This window comes from Schistocerca cancellata, chromosome 3 (assembly GCF_023864275.1).
Source record: "Schistocerca cancellata isolate TAMUIC-IGC-003103 chromosome 3, iqSchCanc2.1, whole genome shotgun sequence".
NCBI lineage: Eukaryota > Metazoa > Arthropoda > Insecta > Orthoptera > Acrididae > Schistocerca > Schistocerca cancellata.
In genome coordinates, this window is record NC_064628.1 from 772,341,406 (window position 1) to 772,363,816 (window position 22,411).

Genomic DNA, 22,411 nt, shown 5'->3' on the forward strand with positions numbered 1-22,411 from the left:
TCCCATTTTCAATTTTAGGAATATTCCACGGATGGTCCCTTACCATACTCCGCAACCAATTCCTTCCTAATGCCTTACTTTCCTTACAGATTTCATTTTCCTTAAAGATTCAGCCTTTCTGCTTAAATGAAAAGAAGTGCGTCGAAGTCCAGGTGATCATCTCTTCGGAGACTCCGCGCTGTGAACGCCATATGATAAACAAATAACAATCCAAATTCTCCTCATTTAGGCCCATGCATTCGTCTGCCAGGACATTCATTAATGCAGGAAATGATCTTTCGTACATTGAAAGAAGTGAATGTAAACTTGGGTAAGTGTAATGACTAATAATTTCAAATCCTTTGCATTTTCGCCACAAAAATTGTTCTATATTCTCTGTCGAATACAGATCTCTTTATTCCAGCAGCTTTGTTGATAATACTCGTGGTGTCCCAAAACATTTAGCGCTCGTCCATTCCTAATAACTTCCTCACCTCAAATCCAGACTCAAAGAAGAAGAGCGTAGGATGACCTTGATGGGAGAAGGGAAATTGCAGCGTGACTGCTTCTTACTTGTTTCTCGAAATATAGCACTCCTAAGTCACGAGATTATATCTCGCTTGTGAGAAATCCAAGATCATCGACGAATACAATGGCATAACGTTCTTTATGAAAGTTTCAGAGCAAATAAGAACTCTGAACCTTTATAAATTTCTCTTTAAGAATTCGGGCCCACCCTTTGGCAAAATCCTGGCTGCGTCCTTGGACCATGATCATCTGCTCGAACCAACAGGTCCATGGTTAAAATCATTACTATTAGTATGTTCTATTACTGATTCCGAAAATATTTAATGATATTAGTTCAGCTGAAGTTTCCCGAACTTTTTCGAATTTATTATCAAATATTCATTCTTAACACTCACAATGCTGAAATAAAAATTATACCTTTCACGCATGTAAGCCTATTACCAGGTATCTTTTTTTCCACTTATATGAACAATTCTACTTAAAACATATTTTTCCGCGTAAATCGCGTGCGATGTCGCCTCTTCTGTTCCATTTCAACTTATTGTATTATATCCACTTTAATGTCATTAACCGGACCACGTAATAAGGGCCCCTGACTCGACAGACTCCAAATTCCTAACCCAAACAACGCTAATCAGCCGCACTAACTGTGCGGCAGTTCAAAGAGAACAGAAGGCGGAAGAAAGGCTACACCATCACAGGCTAAGGTGAGTTAAGTCTTCGAAGGTGACTGGGAAAGCGATTGTTGTCTACACAGTTGCTCTGAGCAGGAACACCAAGATGTGTTGGTCGTTAAATGTGATCGAGAAATCAGGTATAGAGCTGGTTAACATGGAAGAGAAACATACTCCACACTCACACAGGATGATTCAGGTCGAGGCGTATTTACGCACTGGCACGACCTGCCACAAAGAAAATACGTCAAGAGCTTAGTATTTAGGACTAGTACTCATGTTTAGCAATGCTCATTCTATTTAACTAAACACGCTACATTTAGCACCTTTAGCAGAACTAAATACATGCTAATTAACAAATTCTTGAAAAGAACGCTCATTCATACAAAAGACAACAAAACAACTAACTCGTACCCCCACTCCACTCCTACACCCTTTCAGTATGACTCAAGAATAATTCTGGCACATGAATATTAGTTTTCAATAAATGAGAGAGATCTTACTTTTTATAGGGACAACGACGTATGTACCAGTCTGTCAGGAAGTTATGAAGCATTAATCATGAACTAAAACTATTGTAAAATCTTTTCTGTAAGTAGATAAGAGATATTCCATTACATGAATTGTTATACTCCCTTATTTCAGAAGTCGATGTGGAAGGAGTTTCATTTCCAGTGAATTTCATATGACTATCCCTTTCTTATGCTTTTTCCTGTCATCTGTTTAAATCTTCTTTCTCAGACATTTTTTAACACATTTTTGAATACATGTGTTGTCATTTTTAATGTTCAGTTTCTTCTCCAATACTATCTTCTTTCGTTGTTTACATTATTCTTCTCTTAAGAACATGCCACATTAATTTAATTTTATTGTATATGTTCTTAACTCTAAATATACTGTATACATATCTCGATATTGTATACGAACATTCCATATTAATTTAATTTTACAGCCCATATTCCTAACTCTAAATACGGTGTATATATGTCTCAAAACTTTACGCCTTTTTTAAATATTTCTCAGCTTTCCTACCAATGAGTTATTGCGTTTGTTGTCTTACAAATGTTCTTTCTTGTTTCTGAGCAGACTTCCCACGTCCTATGAAGAAAACTTTCTTAGATTCGCTTATGGCTAATATTTAGATACTTTTTGGGATATTTCATAAATAGATGCCAATATATGTTGTCTAGCACTAGAGCATGTCTCAATAGCAATTTATCCACAGTTTGAATCTTTCACGTTTTGTGTGCATTGTTCTGTTGTAACTCCTTTTCTCCTTTATCCAGTGTAAACAGTGAATTCAAAATTGGTCACAGTTCGTACAAATGTGTCATGACTGTATAATCCGTTCAAAAGAGGATATGCTTGTTTATGTACACTCGCTGTCGAACCATCACCGCGTTGACCTAATGGATTTGAGTACTTGTAATTGATATTTTTAAGCAACTAGTAACTTATTTTAGTAGCTTATTTTGTCACAACGAATTACACGTTTCACATTAAAGCGATCGCAAGTCAATTATTTTCACGTTGGTATTGTCTCGCAGAAAATACAATTTTGAGTTAAATATTTCATGAAAGGCGCGCAGTCGTTTGTGGCGATGTGTATGCTTTGAAATTACGTATGTTGCGTTACCCGATTTTAATTCATTAATGTAATAATTTGTGCGGTCGTAGCTCGAATTTATCATCTTTATGGAAGACTATCAACTCAGTAATGATTATCTGTAAATGGCGTATCGGATATTTGCATTTCCCCCGAAATAATTCATAACCAGTAACCAATAAACACGGTACCTTCCGAACAGTTTCGATTAACGGAATTCCGTTCTTAATTCGCATAGCATGCAAGCTTCGTTAGTGGTATCAGTACTGCCATCAGAATGCTTTGTAGTCTGCCACTATCAACAGATGCTCGCTTCACGTTCTAGAAAAAAACGCGATGCGTTGGAACGCCTTTTCACGTAATTAACTGCACTCTGTGATGAGCCAACAGACATTTACACTGGACCACATTCTTCAGCATTTATCTGGCATCTGTTTACTCCCTCCGCTGCGGCAAAGGAACTCCTCCATAGGATATGTCAGGCGGCAGTATAGCATTAATCCACTTTTTAATGAATATGTGACACTGTAACTAATTGGCACACATATTTTACGTTGTGCCAAAAGATAAAAGTATCCATATAACAACACATACTACAGGACATTGTGCCTCTAGATTCAAAATGATTGTCACTCATTAGGAAGTACTGTTTAAAATTCTTTATCTGAAAGTTTTCTCCATAACTCCTAACACTTTTATTGACCTGACAGGCCAGGTGATTAAGCACTTTGTCGCAGGAAGTTTTTTGGTTGGCTGTAAAACGAAACTGGGCAAATGGGGAAAGAAAGCTACGTCATTAGGACGAGTAAATTTTATCTGATTTGAAAGTCGTCGCTCATTATAGAAAGACGTTCATGAGTGTTTATCTTATCTTCCTGTTTTCCTTGCGTTTAATGTGGTATTATGATGTATATATCTTAGGAGCTCTTTGTGTTGTTTCCTTTAGTTGGCAGTTCAGTCTGCTTTCTCTATGGCCAACCTTCGTTCTCCACCCATGGCCGATATGTATATATGTCGTTGCGAATATAAGTGTGGTACATTCTATCTAAGTGATTTACTCACTTTATTTTATAGTCTTTTTTGTCACCACGTTCTTAAATTAGTCTTTGTTCTTTCTGTACTCATATTGTCTCTATTTGTATGCCGTGCTGTTCTCCTTATATTTAATGTTATTGGTATCTGTAACCTTCTCTTCTCTGTCTGTCTGTCTGTCTCTCTCTCTCTCTCTCTCTCTCTCTCTCTCTCTCTCTTTATCATTAATCCATTTTATAGTTCCATACAATAAAATAGGTGTAGCTGAGCTTTTGAAAAATTAAATCATAATCTCGCTTCATCCTTTATTTAAATGTCTGAAAAGTGTTGTATTAATATAGATCATTCTTCTTCCTTCCCACTTTCATTCAACGGTACTCTTTCGAAAGATAAGACGCATTGCAGGAAGCTGAATGAACCTACCAAGCTGACTGATTGTACTCTTTTTGAATGACGTTTCCAATTTCTATTTAATAACAAAATAGATTATGCTTCTCTATATACAACGGATTATGTTTCAGTAATGCCTCGTAGGTACTGTACAGTTCATGAACGGCTCACTGTAAAGGTTCCGTACTGTTCGTAAACGGTTAGCGGTGTGTAGTTGTTAATCATCAGAACCTACTGCCACAACAGCTAAATAGGAATGCTAAGGTGTACACTCGTACTGAATTCCTAAATCTACTTTCGTATCAAAATCTAATTTTCCAGAATTAACTGTTTCTGAATCTCAGTAAATGCGTGTGATGATTTCATCAAGACCAGAATGATCTAGAAATTTTTACCGGCAACCTCATCGAAGGGTTTCGTAGGATCCACAGACAGATACTCTGCTATTTCTGCACTTTTTTTCCATTTATTTGGCTTAAAGTAAAACTATTTCCTCATCATCGTCCTTATCCAAATACAATCTGTTGTTCTTAACTTTTGCCGATCTATTTAATATCTAGGTCACGTCAGTCTATTACATTCATGAAGTGTATCTGCAGACTGACGCGATGAATGAAAATTTATACCAACGCCGTGATACGAACTAAGATCTCCCACTCAGTAGACATTCTATTATATTCACATGCGGTTTTGAGGTATCGTATAGTTTTTGCTGTGGTCTTCAGTTCGAAGACTGGTTTGATGTAGTTTGCCACGCCAGTCATTCCTGTGTAAGTCTCTTAATCTCAGAATACGGGGTCCATTCAAAAATTCCGGAACACTCGTAATCATGTCATAAAATCCTGACACAGCATCTTTGAATGCATCGTACTGCGGCCAAGTTCGTCCCTCATGAGTGAAGATCAGGAAGACCTTTACCTTGCAATCTGTGAAGAGGTTTTGGATCACGCAAATGAGAACGAGATGTTCCTTAAGGGAATTATAACTTGTGACGAGAAGTGGGTCTACGGTTATGGTGTTGAGACCAAGGTTCAGCCTTCACAATGGATTGGCATAGAGTCTCGAAGACCGAAAGAAGGTCGTCAGGTCAGATCAAATCTCAAGTCCACGCTGATAGTGTTTCTTTTTTCTTTGAAGTATTAGATCATAATAAGGGATTAATTCATCATGATCTCCGTAACTGCCCCTGCGAACTTTCTTCTTATATTCAAAGTTGAAAACTCCGTTGAAGGTATGAAGATCTGCAACAATAGATGAGCTAAAAGAAAATTCGCTGACGGCGCTTCGCGCGATCCAGCAAGATGCGAACCAAAACTGCTTCAGGAAGTAGAAACGGCTTTCTGAGCAATGTATCAGTTGTGGAGGAGAGTATTTCGAAGGGGACCATGCTCAATAAGTAAAAGGCAAGCGTTGGAAAATTTTATGCACAACGCTCCGGAAGTTTTTGAACAGATCTCGTACTGCAAACTACATCCACTAGAATCTGCTCTAGAAATGACAAACTATTTGTATAATTCTGGCAGCTCCCTCTCTCTCTCTCTCTCTCTCTCTCTCTCTCTCTCTCTGTGTGTGGGTTATTGCCCCTTTCGTTCCACCTCTTCCAATCTCCATTTCAAAATACATTTGATCCTATCTAAGTGAGCTGGGAGGTGTAGGATTTCTCAGTATATGATGTAATAAGATTATTTCTTTCCCATTTACCACCTTTACAGAAGAATGGAAAAACTGGTAGAAGCCGACCTCGGGGAAGATCAGTTTGGATACCGGAGAAATGTAGGAACATGCGAGGCAACACTGACCCTATGACTTCTCATGTAAGATAGGTTAAGGAAAGGCGCAACCTACGTTTATAGCATTTGTATGTTTAGAAAGCTTTTAACATTGTTCACTGAAATACTCTCTCTCAAATTCTAAAGGTGTCAGGGGTAAAATACATGAAGCAAAAGTCTATTTACACTTTGTACAGAAAACAGAGGTCAGTTACAAGAGTCGATGGAAACGGAAGGGAAGCTGTGGTTGGATGGAAGTGAGGTAGGGTTGTAGCCTATCCCAGATGCCTTTCAATCTGTATACTGAGGCCGTTGGGCCTTCACAGCCTGTTCGGGTGGAGAATTTTAGTTGTCGGACTGAGCAAGCCGTACACAAAATAAAAGACAAAATTTGGAGAGAAGAAATAAAAACTTTGAGGTTTGCCGATGACATTGTAATTTTGCTAGAGACAGCAAAGGACTTGGAAGAGGAGTTGAACGGAATGAACAGTATCTTGAAAGGAGGATATTAGATTAACATTAACAAAAGCAAAATGAGGATAATTGAATGTAGTCGAATTAAATCAGGTGATGCTGAGGGAATTAGATTAGGAAATGAGACACGTGAACAAATAAATGAGATTTGTCATTTGCGAAGCAAAATGACTGATGATGGTCGAAGTAGGGAGGATATAAAATGTAGACTGACAACTGCATGAAATGCTTTTCTGAAGGAAAGAAATTTGTTGATACCGAGTTTAGATTTAAGTGTCAGGAAGTCTTCTCTGAAAGTATTTGTATGGGGTGTATCCATGTATAGAAGTGGAACATGGACGATTAATAGTTTAGACAAGAAGAGAACAGAAGCTTTCTAAATGTGGTGCTATAGAAGAATGCTGAAGATCACATAGCTAATGAGGAGGTACTGAACTGAATTGGAGACAAGAGAAATTTTTCGTACAACCAGACCAAAAGGACGGATAGGTTTTTAGGGCACATTCTGAGACAGTCAGGCGACCACCAACTAAGTACTGGAGGGAAGCATGTGGGGTAAAACTCGTACAGGAAGACCAAGAGATGAATACAGTAACCTGATTCAAAGGGATGTTACTTGGAGATAAAGAGGTTTGCACAGGAGAGAGTAGCATGGAGAGCTGCATCAAACCAGTCCACGGACTGAGGACAACAACAACAACACTTTCAATCCGTTGTATACGTACCTAAATTGTTTCGGCAAATTTCATAGACTACTACTTTACACTCAGCACTCAGCCGGGCAATCCAGAAAATTATCCTTTCAAATATTTTTACATCTTCCCAATCCTACCAGGGCGTCTGTCCCTTCGGATTATGCAGGAATTTAGGTCCGAATTGTAGTTTCGTTTCGTCTTTGCAAGTAGTAAGACGTGTGTGCATAATATTTGGTTTAAATTTCGCAGTGCGTTTCGATAGTGTAATGGAATAAACACAAACATACCCCCCCCCCCCCACACACACACACCCCGAGTGAACTGGCGCAGTATTTTGCACACTGGACTGATATTCCGCAGGACGCCGGTTCAAACCCGCTTTCGGCCATCTTGATTTAGGTTTTCCGTGATTTCCCTAAATTTCCTCTGGCCAATGCCGGAATGGTTCCTTTGAAAGGCCACTGTAGACTTCCTTCCCCCATCCGATGGGAACAATGACTTCGCTGTCTTGTCCCCCTCCCACCGCGTCAACCAACACACGCACACGCACGCGCACACGCACACACACACACACACACACACACACACACACACACACACAGAGAGAGAGAGAGATTAACACTTACCCATGTTTCTGTAGGCTTAATTGCAAGATGCATGACGATATAAACTTCCAGAAAAAAATAGTACACTTGGAAATACAGCGTCATCCGCCAACAGATAGCGTAGTCGCATAGCTACCAGAGTGCTGTCTATCTCTATGGCGCGTCGTGGTCTTCAGCAATGAAGGCAGATTCTGCCTGCACGCAAGTAATGATCGTTTGGGGGCACGCCGTAGACCTGGTGAGTCCATTCGTCCAAGACTCAGTGGTAACACCCCAGGCCTTATAGACTATGGTGCGATAAGCTACAGCTCGCGTTCATCTTGGATGTTGATGAATGGTACACTAACCAGCACTCTGTAAGCGCAGAACATTGTTAAACCCTTTCTTTTACCGTTATTTTGCAACAGGAATGTGATGTGTTGTTAGAACACAGCAATGATTGTTGAAACATTGCCCGTCAAACTAAACTTCCTCCACAAGACGTGCAGCAATTTCCCTGGTCGACACAATGTCCGAAATTGTCTATAGTCTAGCACGCGGGTGGAGGGGGGCGGGGGGGGGGGGCGAATTTTGGGACGAGAAGTGACTCGTGCGAATTTTTTTTTGGTCATCAGTCTACTGACTGGTTTGATGCGGCCCGCCACGAATTCCTTTCCTGTGCTAACCTCTTCATCTCAGAGTAGCACTTGCAACCTACGTCCTCAATTGTTTGCTTTACGTATTCCAATCTCTGTCTTCCTCTACAGTTTCTGCCCTCTACAGCTTCCTCTAGTACCATGGAAGTCATTCCCTCATGCCTTAGCAGATGTCCTATCATCCTGTCCCTTCTCCTTATCAGTGTTTTCCACATATTCCTTTCCTCTCCGATTCTGCGTAGAACCTCCTCATTCCTTACCTTATCAGTCCACCTAATTTTCAACATTCGTCTATAGCACCACATCTCAAATGCTTCGATTCTCTTCTGTTTCGGTTTTCCCACAGTCCATGTTTCACTACCATACAATGCTGTACACCAGACATACATCCTCAGAAATTTCTTCCTCAAATTAAGGCCGGTATTTGATATTAGTAGACTTTCTTGGCCAGAAATGCCTTTTTTGCCATAGCGAGTCTACTTTTGATATCCTCCTTGCTCCGTCCGTCATTGGTTATTTAACTTCCTAGGTAGCAGAATTCCTTAACTTCACTGACTTCGTGACCATCAATCCTGATGTTAAGTTTCTCGCTGTTCTCATTCCTACTACTTCTCATTACCTTCGTCTTTCTTCGATTTACTCTCAAACCATACTGTGCATTCATTAGACTGTTCATTCCGTTCAGCAGATCATTTAATTCTTCTTCACTTTCACTCAGGATAGCAATGTCATCAGCGAATCGTATCATTGATATCCTTTCACCTTGTATTTTAATTCCACTCCTGAACCTTTCTTTTATTTCCATCATTGCTTCCTCGATTTACAGATTGAAGAGTAGGGGCGAAAGGCTACAGCCTTGTCTTACACCCTTCTTAATACGAGCACTTCGTTCTTGATCGTCCACTCTTATTATTCCCTCTTGGTTGTTGTGCATATTGTATATGACCCATCTCTCCCTATAGCTTACCCCTACTTTTTTCAGAATCTCGAACAGCTTGCACCATTTTATACTGTCGAACATTTTTTCTAGGTCGACAAATCCTATGAAAGTGTCTTGATTTTTCTTTAGCCTTGCTTCCATTGTTAGCCGTAACGTCAGAATTGCCTCTCTCGTCCCTTTACTTTTCCTAAAGCCAAACTGATCGTCACCTAGCGCATTCTCTATTTTCTTTTCCATTCTTCTGTGTATTATTCTTGTAAGCAGCTTCGATGCATCAGCTGTTCAGCTGATTGTGCGATAATTCTCGCACTTGTCAGCTCTTGCCGTCTTCGGAATTGTGTGGATGATGCTTTTCCGAAAGTCAGATGGTATATCGCCAGACTCATATTCTACACACCAACGTGAACAGTCGTTTTGTTGCCACTTCCCCAATGATTTTAGAAATTCTGATGGAATATCTATTCCTTCTGCCTTATTTGACCATAAGTCCTCCAAAGCTCTTAAATTCCGATTCTAATACTGGATCCCCTATCTCTTCTAAATCGACTCCTGTTTCTTCTTCTATCACATCAGACAAATCTTCACCCTCATAGAGGCTTTCAGTGTATTCTCTCCACCTATCTGCTCTCTCCTCTGCATTTAACAGTGGAATTCCCGTTGCACTCTTATTGTTGCCACCGTTGCTTTTAGTGTCACCAAAGGTTGTTTTGACTTTCCTGTGTGCTGAGTCTGTCCTTCCGACAATCATATCTTTTTCGTTGTCTTCACACTTTTCCTGCAGCCATTTCGTCTTAGCTTCCCTGCACTTCTTATTTATTTCATTCCTCAACGACTTGTATTTCTGTATTCCTGATTTTCCCGGAACATGTTTGTACTTCCTCCTTTCATCAATCAACTGAAGTATTTCTTCTGTTACCCATGGTTTCTTCGCAGCTACCTTCTTTGTACCTATGTTTTCCTTCCCAACTTCTGTGATGGCCCTTTTTAGAGATGTCCATTCCTCTTCAACTGTACTGCCTACTGCGCTATTCCTTATTGCTGTATCTATAGCGTTAGAGAACTTCAAAACGTATCTCGTCATTCCTTAGTTCTTCCGTATCCCACTTCTTTGCGTATTGATTCTTCCTGACTAATATCTTGAACTTCAGCCTACTCTTCATCACTACTATATTGTGATCTGAGTCTATATCTGCTCCTGGGTACACCTTACAATCCAGTATCTGATTTCGGAATCTCTGTCTGACCATGATGTAATCTAATTGAAATCTTCCCGTATCTCCCAGCCTTTTCCACGTATACCTCCTCCTCTTGTGATTCTTGAACAGGGTATTCGCTATTACTAGCTGAAACGTGTTACAGAACTCAATTAGTCTTTCTCCTCTTTCATTCCTTGTCCCAAGCCCATATTCTCCTGTAACCTTTTCTTCTACTCCTTCCCCTACAACTGCATTCCAGTCGCCCATGACTATTAGATTTTCGTCTCCCTTTACATACTGCATTACCCTTTCAATATCCTCATACACTTTCTCTATCTGTTCATCTTCAGCTTGCGACGTCGGCATGTATACCTGAACTATCGTTGTCGGTGTTGGTCTGCTGTCGATTCTGATTAGAACCACCCGGTCACTGAACTGTTCACAGTAACACATCCTCTGCCCTACCTTCCTATTATACCTTTTTCTGCTGCTGTTGATATTACCCGATACTCATCTGACCAGAAATCCTTGCCTTCCTTCCACTTCACTTCACTGACCCCTACTATATCTAGATTGAGGCTTTGCATTTCCCTTTTCAGATTTTCTAGTTTCCCTACCACGTTCAAGCTTCTGACATTCGACGCCCCGACTCACATACAAACATACGAACAGTTCGAGCAGGCGTGGAGTAACTTATGCCGGTACAGTATTAACTATCTATATGTTCGACTGGGTGCCAGGGTCAGCGCCGGCATTGCTGACTGTGGAGACTACCCCACGTACTGATATGTGTGTTTCAGCATGGGTCGGTACCTGGTGCCTCAAGACCTCCTGTGCTGACAAGCGGAGTGACCGCGCGGTTTGAGGCGCCATGTCACGGACTACGTGGCACCTCCCGCCGGAGATTCGAGTCCTCCCTCGGGCATGGGTATGTGTGTGCTGTTAGCATAAGTTAGTTTAAGTAGCGTGTAAGTCTAGGGACAGATGACCTCTGCAGTTTGGTCCCCTAGGAATTCATAGACGCGTGAACATTTGAATTTATTGTGCTACAGATTTGTAGATGTAATCATTTCATGTACTCTATACGCACTGATGCAACAATAAATCTTCAGCGAACTGGAAACCTCTAATGGGTGACAATTTTTTTCCGGCATTACAAATTCAAATTAAAACTCGGTTTGGTTACAATATTGTGAAATATTTCCACTTTGTAACCTTGTACGCTTTCCACGTGCGGAACAGTAATTAATTATCAGCAGTGTATAATGCTCTGTGAGAAGACTTCATGGCTTCTGCGACGTGTCCAGATACACTGATTAACTGCAGCATGAAAACATGTTCCTGTCCAGAACTTATCCTATTAGTGCCAAGAGCCTTGTAAACTGGGGAGGTAATTAGAAGCTTCACTCCCGCAAAGTTTCTTCTCAACAGCGTCAGTTCGCCGCCACGAAATCGGCTGCCGCAAGCCCAGCAACACAATTATACTCTTGCTTTGTTTGATGCTCTGCGGCTGTGAGCTCCCTACGCCTCCACTCTTCCAAACCTCGACGGAGAGAAACTAAGACTATATACTTACTGCCGATATCACTGTTCCATTCGACAGTTGTTGATGTTGTAGTCTTATCATTCGCCGGGTTATTGTAAATTCCCTATCATATAGGAAGTGAAGATCGGTGACAGATAAATAACAGTTTGAGTAGTAAACAATGTCAGAAGACACAGCGTTCCCATGGTGCAGGAAACGTAGATATCAAACAGTGCACCACACCCTGTAAACAGTGTGCTGTGTTGTAACAATGAGCCACTACCATGGGTTGTTAGGTAAAGTCCTGATCTGTCTAGCTATACTGTATTATCTAATGTTTATGCCTCTGTACACAACTGAGAACGCGATGTGGTCACAGACGTTAACGAAATACTAACAGAATACACGCGTACTTAATACAAGCGCAGTAGTAATGAATTTGCATAGCCCTGTAATCCAACTTCAAATAGTACGTAAACACTCATCAAGAGTCTATGAAAAAGGTATAATGTGTGCATTTACAGCTTGTAGCCAAAAGCGGTACGATGAGAATCTTTCCTCAGGTCTAAAATTACTGACTTCAAGCTTCAAAAGAATGGTTACTTATGTGCTTCATTGACCACTGAGATCATAACGTAATTTAAGATCAATATCTGCACACACTAGTGACACGACAGTGTGTCCCACGAAATCTCAGTATTATACAAAAAAACGTCATCAACGTACCAGAACAGCGTCCAACGACCTACATTTCTGCACTTGTAATTTGTGTCAAGGAAAGAATGCGTTATGCAATCGAACAATATTTAGGGTATTCAGCCTAGTTTTCAATCGTGTGATTATTGTCACAACGTGTTTCGGGACCACATTATCCCATTTTCAAGTGCTAAAAGCTATGTAACCAGATAAAACAACTTCCTTATACCGACAGCCATATATGGATAACAGACATCCGTAGTTATAATCTACCTTAATTCTTTTTCTTTCTTTTTGTGCCGTTAGACCTCGTCACAACATAAAACCATGCTGCACAACTGCTTTGTCAACACAAACCATAAAACATAAACCATCGCATGCCGGTACTTACACCGTCCACGAGGTACAGTAGCAAACTGAAATCCGCTGGCCTCATCAAGCAGCGATGATATTTACCTACAGTGTAATTCTCAGCACCAATGACACTACTGTCTGTCAAAAAATCTTTGAGAAATGCCTAACTGATCCTAGCCAATTATAACTTAAAACTACCGCTACGCTGCAATCTGAATGAAAATAGCAGACGAAGATCCTATGTCACTAGGTAAAACTTGTTGGTTAATACTTCTTAATGTGGATATCGTAGCCGGCCGTTGTGGCCTTGCGGTTCTAGGCGCTTCAGTCTGGAACCGCGTGTCCGCTACGGTCGCAGGTTCGAATCCTGCCTCGGGTATGGATGTGTGTGATGTCCTGAGATTAGTGCTCAGAGCTATTTTATGAATGTCGCAAAAGTGTGCCCAAAAATGCCCTTTAGACATTTCCGTTCCCTCATTTAGAACGCCGACGCACTCCTCCTTCAAGGCACAATAAATCGCTACCTCCTTTCAATTTGATAGCAATCACCCTTTTCTTCAACGTGCAACACCCGTAGGCTTCCCATATTATCCCCGAACGAATGCCGCTCATTTTACAACTGACGAGCCACTCTCTCTATTATGCTCTTTAAATCTATTATGCTCTTTAAATCTAATTCCATCTCGTCTGCCCAACACACAGTCCTGACATTTTACTTTATACACGCCCTATTTCCTCAAATGGTTCAAATGGCTCTGAACACTATGGGATTTAACTGCTGAGGTCATCAGTCCCCTTGAATTTAGAATTACTGAAACCTAACTAACCTAAGGACATCACGCACACCCATGCCCGAGGCAGGATTCGAACCTGCGACCTTAGCGGTCGCGCGGTTCCAAACTATAGCGCCTAGAACCGCTAGCCACATCGTCCGGCCCATAATTCCTCATCCACTTCTCATATGTATCGATATTATGCCTCAGTCTCTGTCCTAATTTGTTTTCCGTGTTGAAAGCAATTCTAACCTCTTTCTTGTTAAACAATCTCGCTAATTTATGTGAGATGGTCTACAAATACCGCATGACTCTGTATTTGTCTGGATTTTTATCTGTATTTTTATCATTCTGTAGGTTACCGTTTCTAACTGCTATATCCAACCGACCTATGAAACCGGGGTCAAAACAATTTTCTACTGCTATTTTTCTAAGGGTTTTCATTTCCTCATTCTTGTTTTCCCCACTTCCAGGTATGAAATTAGCCCTGTGATCGCATTTTCGAAAAATGCTAATTTATATTTCTAGGGGTGCCATGAAGAGTTATCAGTAACCGCCGCTGTGAACGTGGGATTCCTAAAAATTACTACCATCAGTTTGTTATTCCTATTCTCGATCATGAGATTCAGATAATTTAAGACGCCATGTGTCTTTTGCTCAACTGTAAAAACTATATCCTTATGCATCTTACTGAAGTCTTTCCCCAACTCATTTATTTCTTCTTCGGGCCCCTACTATACTATGAAAAGCTGGCCGGGGTGGCCGAGTGGTTCTAGACGCTACAGTCTGGAACCGCGCCACCGCTACGATCGCAGGTTCGAATCCTGCCTCGGGCATGGATGTGTGCGATGTCCATAGGTTAGTTAGGTTTAAGTAGTTCTACGTTCTGGGGTACTGATGACCTCAGAAGTTAAGTCCCATAGTGCTCAGAGCCATTTGTACCATACTATGAAAATATAATGAATATATCTTCTGTACATCTGTATTTTGTCACTACACTAAACATTTGCCTTTAAAAAAGCCGTTTGGTACTTATTCAAGAAGGTATCTGCCGTCTGCCCTACTAATGCACATTCCATTACTAAATATTTATCCTGTATATAAAATTTACCGTGAAACTTATAATAGTTTAACGTTAATATATACTTCAATAACCTCATAAATTCATCAATTTCCATATAAGATATTTTTCCATGGTCAGGTAAGTTGTTTTCTGTAATGCCTATCGTTTCATCCACTGGCACAGATTTATGCAAATTACTTACATCTAATGCACCTTCATCTGAGTTGTTTTCTTGTATCAACTGCGCTATCTCCTTAGTCTTTTTAACCCAAAAGCTTTCATTATAGGTATACCTTTTCGAAGCATCTCACTTTAATAGTTTCATTAATCTTGCTCCAGGTCTTCTTCTCCAATTCAACACAGGTCGTACCGGTTCTCCGTCATCATTGGTCTTTATCCTACCGTCCACATATGCAGCCTCTGTATTCATTACTATAATATTGTCTGTTTATTCTTTGATAAAGCTGTGTTTCTTTTAAACTTTTCTGAAGTCCTGCTTAAGATCTACTAGTAAAGTCATATTTAGCTTTTACTATTCCATTTTCTATGAAGAGAATATTTACTTTTTTCCACGTAATCATCTTGTCCCCTTTCAGTACCAAGGTATAGTTCTCTTCCTACTTCAGATTTATTTGTTTTAATACCTTCGATTCTTTGCTCTCCTTCCCAAATGATAATTCCTTTTGAACTATTTTATTTGCCTTATATGCGCAATTACACTGTTCCTCTCTCTACATTTTAAAACTACCGGCAATAGTTTTGATTTCCGCCAATAGTTTATGCATGTTTTTCGTCGTTGGTGTTGTGGAACATTGTATTTTAATCCATCATGTAAAATAGCCATTTCCTCATCGGAGAATGAGAATCCTAGAATAACATGCTTTATTGTTCACTTCACACGCATCTGCCCCATTTAGAACGTCACCTATCTTTTTTACCAAATCTTGTAACTTTCTTTCATGTGTCTTAACTATCGCCTCTTTCGTTTTGAAGTAACCCACTGATATCGTTACATAATTCGTCAAACTGTACGTCCGAAAGAGCCTTAAACAGTCGTTAATGTACCTTGTACAGTTCGTCGTCTAATATGGATTTCTTCTGGTACAATTATCTAATCTCTTTTTCTACCCATATTTTACAAAATATGTTGTTTAAATTATTCGTAAGATTATTGTTTACGTTAAAGCTGAAACTCTTAGTCACATATTTATTATCAATGTACTGCAACAGCAACGTAGTATTGACTAATTCAGACCATGGCTGATCGCTGATACTACGTAGCCTGTAGCAACAGATACGGACAACATGATGGCTCGACAGCAGGAAACTATTTTAAGTACGATAATAAACGAATAGCTTTGATTGAATGAAATATTTCAGAGACATTTTACAAATAACTTATATATACTAATCAAAAGAGTGCAGATAAAGCACAAAAACCGCATCGGCTCTCAGGGTGTGTAACATGAAGTTAAACTCGAGAAAAAGCCGTGACATATGTCTTGTAGAAACATCTTTCAGCAAGACAATAAACCATTTTAATGCAAGAGAAGATGGTAAATGGAAATCTATATCCCAAAAGATTGGAAAGATATTACTCGTTCCTAAAAATCAGCCTCCATCTTGAGAAAAGCAAAGTCTATGAGCCTTTGGGTCACCACACATAATGGTAGCATTTCACGTTATATTTCTCTGCAAGTTGTATGTGGAGAGAGATTTCAAAATAACTGTGTGAATATTTAGAAAACACCACCTAATTAAGCTACACATCGTCTATTCGTCACCACGGGAAACATCTCAGCCAGAATTCCAGCACTGCAGGACTCCGACTACTGCACGCCGAAAACAGGAACAGTAAACAGCAAGCCGAGAGCAGAAAAAACAGAACGCAATGGCGAGCACATATTCGAATTAACGCGGCTTCGTTGCTAGACACACGTAAACGTTTGCCATTGACTGAAAGCTATGGCGGTACACCAAAGATACAACATGCATCCATGAAGCAACAAAGAGGTAGCTCCAAGAGCTTGGCTCGAGTAATTGAAGCTGATCGTAGGATGATTGAATAGACCACGATGAAGTCGTGATTTTAAAAAGTAAAAATACTGTGGACAAAATTAAAGTGCAAACTGAAGATGCAACATTCGTATCTCATCGGGCGCTGATAACCACGCAGTTGAGCGCCCCACAAACCAAACATCATCATCATCATCGTATCTCATGGCTCTGTGTGCAGTCCTAAAGCATCGACTGCACACCGACCAGAGCAGCGCCGCGAAACGGCATCGAGAAAGGGCTGATCGTCGCAGAAATCGAAAGAACGGGCAGTGCCACACCTCCACGAAGAGACAACGCTAATTTAACCAGCTGGTCGGCCCAGTTCGGTTGCAGGTTTCGAGAGCATCAGTGCTGGGTAATAATAGATGTAAAGTACTTGTATGCAAGAGGCGCAGGAAGCACAGGAATGAAGTTAAGTTTTGGTTCTGTTCTTTGTAGAAATAAAGTGTTATATTAATCAGCATGTGATATGTACATATCATTTTGAATTCCCGCTACCGACCATCGCAACTTCTGAATGGAGGATGTGTGATAGGTTATTTTGATTCAGGTAATTTTCACTTTTGAACCCAAGCAACTAATGCATTAACACTGTTGTAGTAGTAAAATGTGAAGTGTATCGTCATTGGTAAAGGCATTCACTGACTGTACAACAAGAACTCTGACGGGAACCGGTGTTACCACTGCGACGAGGCCGTTGGCGAAGACTGATATGGTAGGGATGATATTTATGACGATGCACAGCACGAATAACACTACTCTGGCTAATGTCAGATTCCCTTGCGATTTGACGCGAACTAACACAGTGTCCTCGAACAACAGTGGCAAGAGTACCAATTTGCGTTTCCCCGTTAGAAACTTTCCTTTGCCGGATATGTTTCCGATGTGTTAAACATCCGTTGTTGTCAATTTATCATACACATATTTAAATGTACGACGGGTACAATGAGTACGGTGAGGATATCTTCCAGTGTATAATTCTCTACTCTCACTGAATTTCGTTCGCATTCTCGGTAAATGAGAAGCATATCGACTTTCTTCGAAGGAAAACCCATTCACATTCGCTTCATTTGTCAATACTAATCTTACTGTTCCTATTAGTGTTGTATTGCGAAGCCATCGAATAGTGTTTACATGTCAATGGCAAGTTAGATGGATTCGCCGTATTTGGCGAATATTTACTACTTGCACGATGTGCGAAAGAGAATTGTCAGAACATGTGCTTCGATAAGAGCCGAATTGATAAGGAATACCACTCAATCCATGATAAGAAGATTGCAGGACTACATTGATACCAATGACCATCCCTTCGAATACCTTATATAAATGGACGTTCATGGCACCTTTGTGACCTTCAAAGACCTTACTGTTACACACCTTTGGATTCGTCTCGATAGCCGCTATCAGAAAATAAGTACCGAACTATAGCATCCCATTAAAAAAAAGGAAAGAAAACAAAGTTGACGTTCATATCTCTGACGCGACCCCACCTAGCAACAAAAAACCAACGTCATATTATGGCCCCGGTTGTCCAACAAACTTTTCAGTTAGTGTTGTACTTTCGGAGTTATTCTAGGTGGCAATAGCTAGTAGCTCACCCTGTGTGTGAATGAACCATTGCACTGATTTCAAGGATCATGCACTGACATTCGAGTATGTACCACCCAAGTTCAGTTACTCGTATATTCATTTCCCAACTGGGCTGCAGCCATTACTGCCTCCTGAGATAGCAGCTAAAGGTACTAAATGTCGCACCATACCACACCACAGAGCACAAATCACCTACAAATTCAGTTATGTATTCGTATTACTAGACTACATACGCATAACAATTAAAATCACTGGCGAACTAACAATATATGCATTTCCAAGCTTTATGAGTCTATACTTGTTATTAAACGTAGTGATGATGGATATGTTGAAGGTGAAATCTAGCTACATCTGCAATAAAGGAAAGATTGATTCACTACTGCCCGCTGTGTCCTTGGACTATATCTACTTCCGATAGTACCACGTGCCAAAAGTTTGTGTGCCTCAAAAATGTAAAACCACATATTGTCACAAAGAGTTAGCTTCTTGTTGATATTGTATCACGGTATATCTTGGATCTTGTTTAGCTTCCAATGTGCTCAAAATTGTTTCCAGGTTTTCTTTTATCACTTTAACTGAAATGTAATGAAAACTCCGGCGAGTATCAGGCATTTTACTGCTCTTTCTACAGATAATTCCCATCTATACGCAGAAAACGGGGAGAATAAATATAACTTCTCTGAAGTTCGAAAACAGGTGACACTAGAGTGAACAAAGAATTCATGATCTGCAAAAATATTTGAGGATTGACTAGCACAGGGACTGGACGTAGCATGTGGACTGAAAAAAAGGGTTCTTCAATATCCACAGTGCAGTCTTCTACATGGACGTATCAAATTATCTAACTTAATTGGTCAGTTCTTCCTTCGCCGGGAGTGCTCTCAAAAATTATTCTGCCATATTTAATGTTCTTTATATCTGCGTCAACTTTTGTCCTTAATATGGTTATCCTAAATACAAATAAATTCATTTTGTACCCCTTTTGGGAAGTAAGAACGTTGTCCCTTTGGCTCACCAGAAAGACACTTCAAGTTTAAACAATGCTCCTTTAGTACTGGAAATATTTCGCAATCAATTCCACCAGTTCTAAGAAATGTCCTCTGTTTTCCGATGAGTCGTCTTCACGATGACAGCTGACAGCAATGTTTTCCTGGGCTAAAAATAGTCTAATATCTAAAATCCTATGTAAATTGCTTGTCCATTTATTGGTCTTCTTACGCATGTATTTGTAAATTGTGTCCATTGTACACCTGTGTAGATGGCATGGTTATTAAGAAACGTTTCCTGTAGAATAACTGCTTCTACCAGACAACGGGTCATCATTCTATAGGTTTTAAGAGTTTCATGCAACGTATTCCAAAAAATTCTAAAAATGCTGAACACGCCCGTTGACAACTGTCATGGCTTCATGATATGTAATCAGGCATATTTTGCATACTATGGGGCCTGCAGCTCCAAGCTACCTCTCATTTACTGAATATATTATGACCTTGTTTGGGATTTGTTTAAGAACGTTCTGGTCCAGGGGGCCTCCAAATTTCGAGGCCCTCTGCTGGAGTTACTAGCCAATTCACGTCATCACTTTAGCCAGTAGAGTGCGTGGGAGGCAGGTCTGAGGATTCTGCAGAGCAGAACACAGTACTTTATCTGTCGTGATCTAGACCTAGAGTAGTACAGACATATTTCTGGGAGGCCGAGCCTATGTCTCTGCGCCCCATAACAGGTCAACAGCAGAAATGAACGTGAACTACCTCCCCTCCCGTGGCCCACTTCCTTTCGTCTGTTCGACTTCCTAGACTGGTCTGCACCTGGTAACTTCCTACCCTAGGTGTGCCTCTTGTACACCGTACACTGAAATATCTTCTTCTTACTTTACCTAATTTCCTGTTCTATCATTTAACAGCAGCCCTCGATGCCCTCTCGAAAGTCCTGATCACTCGACCTCCTGTACAGAAGAAATGGACAGAGAAGGGGAGGAGGAGGCGGCGCAGAAGAGGCAGGAGGACAGAGAGAGGGAAATGAGGACTAGTAGGAGATTAGAATAAATACGTACTCGGGCAACGAGTATTCATTTAAGAATTTGTATTTATTTGAAGACCAAAATGAACACATAATGAAGGAGTGCCTTACAGTCTGTGATTGTAAAGCTGTATCTCCACGTTCATCTGCATCTTGCAGTCTTTGCTTTGCATCTTTCAGGTAGTCCTAAACTACAACGTCCGCCCTGGCTTCCGTGCTTTGTCACTTCTCTTGGACAGCAAGGGTTAGTAAATGCGTTGTTTCCATTTACTGTGTTTCGACATCTTACGTGACCGTCTTCTACAGGAGCTTCGAGTAGTTGAACAAGAAGAGTCTAATGGAACAAAGACACATAAAAAGTATCGCTAGGAAATGAATGGTCAGGTCGGCAAACCCAGCCGGTGTAGTGATTGGAATGAACATTGTCTGCGGAAGGGACCAAACGGGAAGAGATAAAGTAGAAAATATAATCATTCATCTTCCCTAAGTTCGGTCAATATCCGGGAATAATCGATAGACTGTTACGGAAATACTGCCTGCAATGCATTAAACCAAGGTAGTTGAAAGATCTTTCAAGGTCTTCTTTCCTCATTTATTTCTTCAGTAGCGCATTTTGTACTCTATCTGCGTTTTTCAATATTCTTTCACTTTTTTCATCTCCAGATTTATGATGATCCATGTTACGTCAAAACAATGATGTGGATTTGATTTTCCGCATTTGCTCCTTATTTTCATATCAATATCTCAGCATAGCTCCTTTTTTTAGCAAAAGCTTTCTTCACCTGCGTCTGTCTACTTCTCATATATTATTTTTCTTCAGAAATCGTTGAGAGAAAACTTCTTATAAATGTGAGAAGTATTGTGAAGAGCAAGATAACTGTGAATGCGTACAAAACCCAGAGAACAATCATATTCATGGTTTTCGGTTTTGATCTTTCAGTGTTTAGTTGCGCCGGTCGGGTTGGCCGAGCGGTTCTAGGCGCTACAGTCTGGAACTGCACGATCGCAACGGTCGCAGGTTCGAATCCTGCCTCGGGCATAGATGTGTCTGATGTCCTTAGGTTAGTTAGGTTTAAGCAGTTCTAAGTTCTAGGGGACTGATGACCTCAGAAGTTAAGTCCCATAGTGCTCAGAGCCATTTGAACCATTTTTTGTCTAGTTGCAACAGTAAATATTTAATTCTATGACCTTTTCCGTACATCGTCATCCTCATTACACCATAGCAGCAACAGTATCATACCTATATGCTTTCACACGTTATATAAAATGTCCTGGTAGCGCAAATGTAATTCATCGCGAAACAGTCTTGTCCCGCACCACGATCTCACAAGTATGAATTATTATAAAGCGAAAGTTATCACATCGGACACTGGACTTTTCTCAACTGTAAACAATATGAGTAAATAGTTGTTTTATCCGCAGAGAGCTCGCTACTTTATGGGGTATTGAAGTAGCAATAAAGAAAAGAAATGAGAACGGTGCATTGCTGCTCCGCGCTCCCGAGAGAAATGGCCGGATCTTTTCATGTACTCCGGGAAAATGGAGCGCTAAGTTCAATCTTCTACAACAGGTATTATTCTCTTTTCCGGAGAAAAAATATGAATGAATAAGGAACAAAGACGTCCTACGAACACAGGAGGCAACGAAGAAAATTATTTTGCTCGCAAATGGCAAGAAAGTAAGATGTAGAGAAATACAACAATAATATCAGTCGTTAGAAACTAGATAGGGTGCATTCGTATAACAGGCAGTAACATTACTTTGGAATACACTGCATTCCTCGAGAGAAATTTTCTCCGTCATCAGGACT